The 9,210-nt window shown below is 37.9% G+C and overlaps 1 pseudogene; it reads right to left on the reverse strand.

Annotated features, from left to right (window-relative positions):
• Positions 1-1,719: 1,719 nt before the first annotated feature.
• Positions 1,720-3,563, reverse strand: LOC140226789 (uncharacterized; annotated as a pseudogene).
• Positions 3,564-9,210: the final 5,647 nt, after the last annotated feature.

Consider the following 9,210-nt stretch of genomic DNA (forward strand, 5'->3'; position numbering starts at 1 on the left):
GGGGTTGGGTTTGAACACTTTTTCAGAAATTAGGGGCGCAATTTTCGCGCTTGCCCCTGGCGCCGTTTTCCCTTGATACGCCACTGTACCCAAGCATACACACACTCATTAGAGGGATGGTATAGTAATGGTGGAGATGAGGATTGGGCTTTAAACTTTTTGTAAGATACCAAGAAACCATTTATGAAATAGTACAGAGCCTACCATTTTAAGAAGAATTTAAAGTTTATTTGATGAAAATTGGCTTTGGAATGCCTAAGACATTCAAAAACAAAGTAAAACAAAGCGATCGTAATGAAAGGTGGGTCCCACTTTTTATTATGATTGCTCTTTTTTTTGGATATCTCAGCCATTTCAAAACCAGTTTTTACCAAATAAAAGGTGGATTCCTTTTGAAGTTACATGCTCTTTCATTTCATAAGAGGTTTCTCATTATCTCACAAAAAAAAAAAAAAAAAAATGTTAGAAACCTGAAGTTTGGTCTCAACCAAAACTATACGATCCCTTTAAACGCTGGATGGATGTTTTACCTAGAATGACCAGGGACTATAGATAAACTGGAGGGCAATAGATTTAGCGGGTTGAAAAGAGTCCATGCATTATTAAGACAGTCTGCAGGGAAATACTAGTAATGTTGGAGATTTCCAGTGTGCACACGTAACTCGCCCGAAAGAGGGCGCTCTTCATTTTATAATTCCTTTATTTCGTACAATGTGTACAATTTATGTATGTTTTATCTATACTACTTTGCACACAACCTTTTGTTTTCCATTAAACATTGTATCATAGTTATATTTTGTGTCATTTCAATGTAACAATTTCATTTGATTTGTCTGAATAAAGGCTAAAAAAAGCGTCCAAAAAAAAAATCGCATTTATAAATCCTCACGGTATAGTTACGTTCCCACTTTAGAACAAAAAGAAAAGTACCAAAGCCAGAATACTTTGACAGACAAACAGAATTACACCGACAAAATCCATGATTCACGGATCTTAAGTATCGGCATTGTCAAGAAATTTATAAAATGAGGTTTATATATGGAAAATCATAAACATACACTGAAAGAAAGTTTTCATATCCATTCATAGACCTGCGCTGCAAGGGTTGTGTACCTGCATCATTACAATTGAATCCCCCGAACCAATTTGGTGTATTAGATAAATATCAGCTTTTTATTAATTTGATCTAAAGCGCATTTTCTCCAAATAATAATAAAATATCATGAATATCGCAAAACAAATGTTTTAACTGACCCTGTTTTACTTTTGGAATGGTCAATCATCCATAATTGACTTTAACTTTTCAACAAACTTAAGTTCGTCACAAGTGTATTAATATTCATGTGAGTATAATTAAATGACTGAGCTTCAACCAACCTTGAATTGTAGAGGGCAAGCTTTCTTCCTCTCCTGAGGACTTTCTCAAGCCTTATGCAGTGGAGTGTTGTCTTGCTGCCGTTGCAGCAGGAGGAGAGGACGAAAGCTTGCCCTCTACAATTCAAGGTTGGTTGAAGTTCAGTCATTTGATTATTCATCATCCCCAGCCGATGAAAGTTTTTAGTATCATTTATGTGAGTAGGCGTGGCACATGCATGTGTACTCCATCATCATACACGTGAACATGATTCATTACGATACTATTGAACTCAGAGTATCCCACCAAAAAATCCATTCTTCTAACATGCTACTGCATGACGAAATCGTCTATCACATTAAACATTACATCGTATCAAATATGTAAAGTCTATCTGGAGTGCAGAAAGCTATCTCACCACTCTCAAACTCCTGTACATAGTACCAATTCCTTTCTAGTTTTTGTATTTTGAAATCACTGATGATATTGCACACGTGCTCCAAATCTCTCGTATATCGATCGATACTGACGAGACCGTCCGCGTGCTTCACCCAGGCTACAATGACAGAATCATCTCGACAAAAGCTGGGTAGAGAAACACACCCTCCTTCTTCAAGACAGTCTCCTTTTTCCCATTACCATCAAAACACACGACAGCTGATGCATCTTTCAGCATCAGTTTCCCTGTTGTGTGAAAGGAGAATAATTGCATAGGTGTATATCCATCACACATTATTTCCCAGACAGCTTTACCACCCTGTGGGGTGAATAATTGGATCTTTTTGGGCTTCCTATAACTCACATAGATATTATCATCTCTATCCACAGTAAGACCACCATACCCTCCTTCATCATAAGTCATCGTCTCGAATGTGACGTCAAGCTTCCCCCATTGTGGAGTGTATAGTGACATCTTGTTGGTTATACCATGCACAACATTTCGGCCATCAGACAGGATTCCTACTTCACTGACCCTGACACCCTTCAGCACGGTCTGCTGTAACTCGCCATCAGGGGAGTAGAGATGAATTCCGCCTTTAGACAATCCCACCGCCATCTTACCGTCTGGTGCACGAGTTATACAGTTCATGCTGTGTTTGATAGGGAGCTCTGTGTCTGCTTTGACATTCCACGTGCAACCTTCCAGCTCTCCAAGACAAAGTTCATTGACCTTCAGGTGTTTTCTGAATGAAATCATCTGAGCTCGTTCTGTCACACCTCTCGGTGATCTGTTTTCAAGATTATCTCGTCCCAGAAAGCTATTCAAGTTCCCGCACAGCGTGTCGTGTGCAAACAAGGCGTCTTTCTCGAGCGGTACCTTCATACCGTTAGTTACCAGCTCTTCCATAGCGTTCATGTGACGAATTGTTTGGTGACTCTCTTCCTCCATGGCTTGTATTTCCTTCTCAAAATTTTCAGACAATCGTTTCACTTGACATTTCAGGGTCTCTCTTCTGGCTGACAATAGTTGCATGCATTCCTCGTACGTCTTGTCGATGTCATCATTGAGTCTTCTCATCATGTTTGTTATTTCATCGCGTTGTGTCTCTATGAAATCGATATGATTTTCAATGGTTGCTTTCTTTGATTTTGTCCTTTCTTGTAACTCATTGATGTTTTCTATCAATTTCTCCTCATGGATAGCTGCATCTTCGATCTGGTGCCCTCCTTGTAAGTGCTTTAACACGACGCATTTATGGCAGACGTACTCTCGACAATCGGTGCAGAAACACTCTTCATCATCGGTAGGGTGTCTCTTACACTTCCGTTGTCTCTCAAGAGGAACTTTTCCCGAGAGTACCTCACTCATGGCTACCACTGTGTGAGTAGAGAACGGTGTCCAGCCGGAATGTTTTGAGTCACATAACTTACACATATATTTCCCACAGTCCTGACAGTAGGTAACAGCTGGCGGCTTTTCGTCCATCTCACAAGCTGTGCACGTAGTACTCTTGGTTTTCACTTTGTCCACGAGAGAACTTACGGGTACGTTTGTTTGTAACTTACTCACATCTCCACTGGGTAGAGGCGTTCCTTTCCTGCATACAGGGCATGTCAAAGTTTGTTGGTTGGGTTCCGTTTGAGAGATGCATTCCAGACAGTCTTTGCAGAAGGTGTGAGAACACGCCAGTGATTTAGGATGGTTGAACAGTGTCAGACAGATAGGACACTCCAGATTCTGGCTGCTGATTTGATGAAACGTTGCCATGGTGTCTGTCTGTCTGTCTGATAGCAAAAGAATGAAACGCATTGACGAGTAGGCTTATATAAGCAGAAGTGTGATATTAACAGTTACCATAAAAAAGGAGAAAGTTCACAGTGCATGGTGTTGAAATGTTTCTGCTCTTAAAATTGGACGAAGTCATGAAGCACAATTTAATAGACGTGTGTGAATAGTGTTTATCATTCATGTACTCTGTATGCTTTATATCAGAACCCAATAAAACTGATTCAATGATAATTCAATTGAATGGGGGAGATCACGTTAACTATAGGAAATTGTTTTCCAGTGAGCCTGTCATAGGGTGGTGCAAATTGAAATAAAGTCAGATGTTACTTGTTAGTCCCCTAAAGGAGTATATTATATTAGTCAAACAACAAAGAGTTGTATTACGCTGCACTCACAAATATATATATATATATATATATATATATATATATATATATATATATATATATATATGATCAGGGGGGCGTTTCATCAACGAGTTCGTCGGAGGTTTTCACCGACGAATTTGCTATCAGCCAATCAGACGCAAGGATTTACACTGACAACTGTTAAAAGCTAATGAAATCCTTGGTCTGATTGGCTGATAGCAAATTTGTCGGTGAAATCTCCGACGAACTCATTGATGAAACGCCCCCCTGGTGATTCGAGCAGCAAGTAGATGAATCATGACTGTTTTATTGGTGACTTTTATATCAACAGTAGCGAGAATATCCTCAGTGATATCGCAAACAAGAAAGTGTCATGTTAAAGTGAATATCAATGGAAAAGTGAGCTAAATAGTAGAGATTATCATTTAGAAATCTATGTCCGTTTGACTGCTGGTATGTCATGCAACAAGGAATCCTTTAAAGGACAAGTCTACCTTCATATACATAAGGATTGAGAGAATGCAGCAATATTAGTAGAACACATCAGTGAAAGTTTGAGGAAAATTGGACAATCCGTTCAAAAGTTACGAATATTTTAAGTATCTGCGCAGTCACTGCTGGAAGAGAAGCCTACTACAGTGTATGATGTCACATGCGTACAACCATTATAAGGAAAATAAAAAGATAATTTCACAAAACTTTACTTTTTGAATAAAGTGCACATTTCTTCGATTTGCTACTGACGTATGTTAAGGATAATATTATTCCCCCTGCCTTCTGAAAGAGAGAAATCGAGTGTTATTTTGTTATGCAAGAAAAATGGAAATATGTTGAATTTTCTTTATTCTTTCTTTATATCGTTGTACTCATGTGACATCACAAGCTATAGTAGTCTTTTCATCCAGCCGTGACTGAGCAGAAACTTCAAAAACTCATAACTTTTTAACGGATTGTCCGATTTTGCTCAAACTCTCACTGATGTGTTCTACTAATATTGCTGCATTCACTCAACCCACATGTCTATGAAGGTTAACTTGTCCTTTAATCTTCAATCTATGTCCATATCCTTGAGAGATAGTATCATGTTGTTGTTTTTTTTTTTTTTCATTTCCATAAAGATATTGGTTACGTTTGTCTTGGAAGACATGTTAACTTTAATAATTTACCTCATACGTGAAAAGCACAGCTAAGCACAAAGATTACAAATTCTTTCTGGATTAAATTACATTATAACCCCCCCCCCCCTCCTTAATGGACAAAGAAAAACTGGTTAGCAGCGCCGTCTTGTCAGAAAAGCTTCAAAATCTTTGATGTTAAAGCATATCTATTAAAAATGGGGCAAGGAATATAATGAATAAAGAAGGTCATTTTAGCCCTTCAGTGACTGATGGTTGTCAGTTATGATCTAGAGTCACTGTGGATTCGATGTCCTTTGTAGGTTTATGTATTTACATGAAATGAATATAGCGTGCAATGCGATGTTCTTTCCTGTAGTGGACGTTATATACTATGTGGAAAAGATTAACTGCCATGATTTAATTCCTTTATCTCTTACCAGTCATTGTCTGTAGCAAATAACCTCATCGTTGTGCTAATCTTATCATGTCTCCCTCTGTACAAATATGTTCTGAGATTGCAACTGCTGATTTGTAAAAAAAAAAAAAAAAAAAAAAAAAAAAAGGAAGAAAAAAAAAAGAATCAGTGAGGATCGAACCTGTCATCTACTGCTTTTCGGGCAGCGACACTACCACCAGGCTATCTTGGTTGCCGCCATCGAGGAGACACAACGAACTTGAAATACCCAGGCTCTGAAATCCCGACATTGTTATGTTAAGTAGTCAAAGGCAGACAAGGTTTATTTTATGAGAAGCAAGAGATTGTAAGGCAGAGGGGTGAAGATGTGATATTATTTTTATCAATTTGTCTTCCTCTGTAATTTGTCAGTAGATGACAGGGTCTATTCTCACTGGTTCCTATTTCCAACATGTTTGCTAAAATTTAGATCAGCAGTTACGTTCCTATACAAATAGATTTATACAGAGTGAGACAGTCTATGATAATCACAACACATCTTCACCCTTCTGCTTTTATAATCTCTTGCTTTCATCTAGCATCATCTTTATTTGAACATTCACTGATGGGATGCTTCCATTATCGATGCTTAGGATATAGCAACCTGTCATTGTATTTTAGAATACTTACCTCAACACCGCTCAAGTTTGGATGACACTCCCTCTTACACCCCCCCCCCCCCCAGAAAACACAACAACACAAAAACAACAAGCAAAAACAAATCAGTTGAACAATTTACAAAAATATAAAGAATATAGCAATAAAGAATCTGCCAATTAAGTTTTTTCTTCTAACATCTAGATCCCTCCTTGCTTTAAACCTCCTCAATCGATTCTGTGATAAATAGAAGAATCATATATCAGGAGGAAAGTAACACGTGTCCCAAAAGAAAGAGAACAAGGAAGAGGAGACGGAAATTGCCATAAAATTTGACGGATATAAACATCCTGAGGTGTTGTAACTCGATCAACATCAACATCTTTATTTACTCATTACTCGCAACCATAATTTACATGCTGGTATAACTGTGGCCATGTAGTCTACAAAGTATACCAGCTGTGCTGGTGTTCCGAGAATGTTGTTGTCAAGTTAACAGCTTTGGGGGACTCAAATACATCTAAATACATCTGAAGGAAGGAAATACGCAATTAGCTCCACATTCACAACAAACGCTCTTCGAGTAATTTTGTCCCTTGTCTGTAGACACTAAACGGAGTTCATGAGATCCTTTAAACATGAATAGCCACCTCTCCCTAGTGTTTCAGTTGTTCAAGTTATAATTATGGAAAGGAATTAGTGATTGAGCAGGCCACTGATGATAACGAAAAAGGGAATTCCTAACGAAGTTTAACTTCTCTTAGTCCCCAAACTATGTATTTACATTAATTTGTGATGAAGTCCTCAGGGGCTGATTTATTTCCAGCGGAGATAACGAGTAATATCCTTTTGAAACAGCTTTACGTGCATTGTAACAGGCTATGTCAGTTGTTCTGTTTGGAGTACTATTATCTATACATTATTACAAACTTTAAGATACATGTAAGTTATGGAGTTAGTCATGCTGAAAAGAAGAAGAAAAAAAATCGTAACAGAAATATTGCCAAACAAACAAGAGAGAATCAATTCTAAACTTATTTGATAAGCATGCTTTATAAACTACTTGAACAAGTAACATACATGATTTTATATCGTTATGTCATGCATGCTCACCAAGTTTGCTGTACTTCCGGGTTCAATACTTCTGTTTAGTTCCAAAGTACATTTAGGCAAGGATCGAATAGCAATCTGTTGTCTGTTCAGCACGAGGACAGGTGTAAACACCGATTAAATTGAATGTTAATTAAAGACCCAAACAAATTGCGAAGAGTTAGTTTTTGGAAAGAGATATTGCGGAGCACTGACAAAATGGTCGGGCGGTTCAGGGGAATGACTGTATTTACCGTGACCTTTACACTATGCGAACTTCTATATTTATAGAAGCGGGTTTTCCCCACATCTCAAACACTATGCATCTATATGAAAATCACAGCTCATATCGGAATGTCGCCTTGTACATGGACCTGTTCATACGATATTGAGCTGAGATGATTTTTTTAAGAGTAAGATGTAAACAAAAGCATGTTTAAAGCATCACTTCGAAGAGAATATGAATAAAATAAGACAATTTGGTTAGGTAGAAAATTATGTCATTTATCCTTCTTTTGTGACATTTTTAAGATCTGAGAAAACAACCACGATCAAAGAGTTGAGATGTTTTGCTGATGTAGAAAGATTTTAATGTTCAGATCCTATGGAGTTTTTTTTTTTTTCTGTCGTCATTGAGGACCAGAGTTGCAGCCACTTTGATTTTGGAAATGGTGTCAGGATATCTGTCGACATCGAATTCATCCTAACAGTCTCTCGAGCTATCGTTCGATGAATATGGCTGGACGTCGACGACGAAGGCCTTTGGAAGGAACGGACGTCGAGACTCGAGGGAAAAGCGTGAGTAGAGAATCAGTAATGCGGAGTTTGATCGAGTTTTGCAAAGATTCCAGTTTGTGCAAAGATATGATTGAACTTCGACACAATGGATTGTTCCTGTCTGAAAAGTCGATTATTTCAGGGTTGAGTAAAACCCAGGGAAACTATATTTCGGAATGATTATTGCGTCAATGCAAATTGTGAATAATATATGCAGTAACGGTAAAACATGAATTTTCAAAATTTTGATGAGGTGGTGATATGAGACACATACCTCCACTGACTTTCCTTTGGCTATTATACATGAATTAATTGGATTTTGCCACAAAAGAATGGTCTAATGTCAGTCGGCTCAACCTATACTAGAGGTGCAATTTCGACGTATTGTACAGTAAAAACATTAACAAAAAGTCCACAGTATTAGTGTACCAACTAATATTATGACGTTACCTCATCTACACTGATCTGATTTGCATTCAACGTGTCTTTGTGATCCATATCTCGGTTTCGAAAAAAAGAGAAGCTTTTAAATGACGTCGTTTATTTCATTTTGCTTGGTTACATTGAAACATCTAGTGCTTACTCGTATAAGTTGACTCATTAAGGAGTGAAATGGAGACTCTTGCTGTAAAATATGTCAGACAAGTTTCTGTTTTCACTATCGATTTGCCGCAAAGGAAAATGAAAATGTCGTTTCTATCTTTCTTTCTATATGCATATGGATTGTGTGTCATCAATATCGTTTGGCAGTTTTGTCTTCTTGATCATTTTGATGTAACAAATGTATTCCCACCAGGGGCCCGTTGCATAAAACTTACCGTTGAATTTCAATGGTAACTACCGTCAAAATTAGGCGTCACAGCCAATCAGCATCAAGGATTATAAAATTTACCGCTAATTTGAAGACTTACCGCTAGAAAGGAGCGGTAAGTCCAGCGGTAAGGTTTTTATGCAACAGGGCCCAGGTGTATATGTATCATTAATTATATTTACGTTTCTTTTCCTTTATTTTCAATTTCCCTTTACATCATTCCATTGCCTCCCAAGTTCACCAAAAATTCAAGGCCATCTCTCCCAAGAAATTTTCTGCGAAGATTACTAAATCGACCACTCATAATTTCACTCAAAGCATCACGCACAAACACACCTATGAACATTAACCCTTACGCATACACGGGAACTCGCTTTTACACATAAATACACACACGCACACACACACACAC

The sequence above is a fragment of the Diadema setosum genome, chromosome 4, assembly GCF_964275005.1.
Source record: "Diadema setosum chromosome 4, eeDiaSeto1, whole genome shotgun sequence".
Classification (NCBI taxonomy): domain Eukaryota; kingdom Metazoa; phylum Echinodermata; class Echinoidea; order Diadematoida; family Diadematidae; genus Diadema; species Diadema setosum.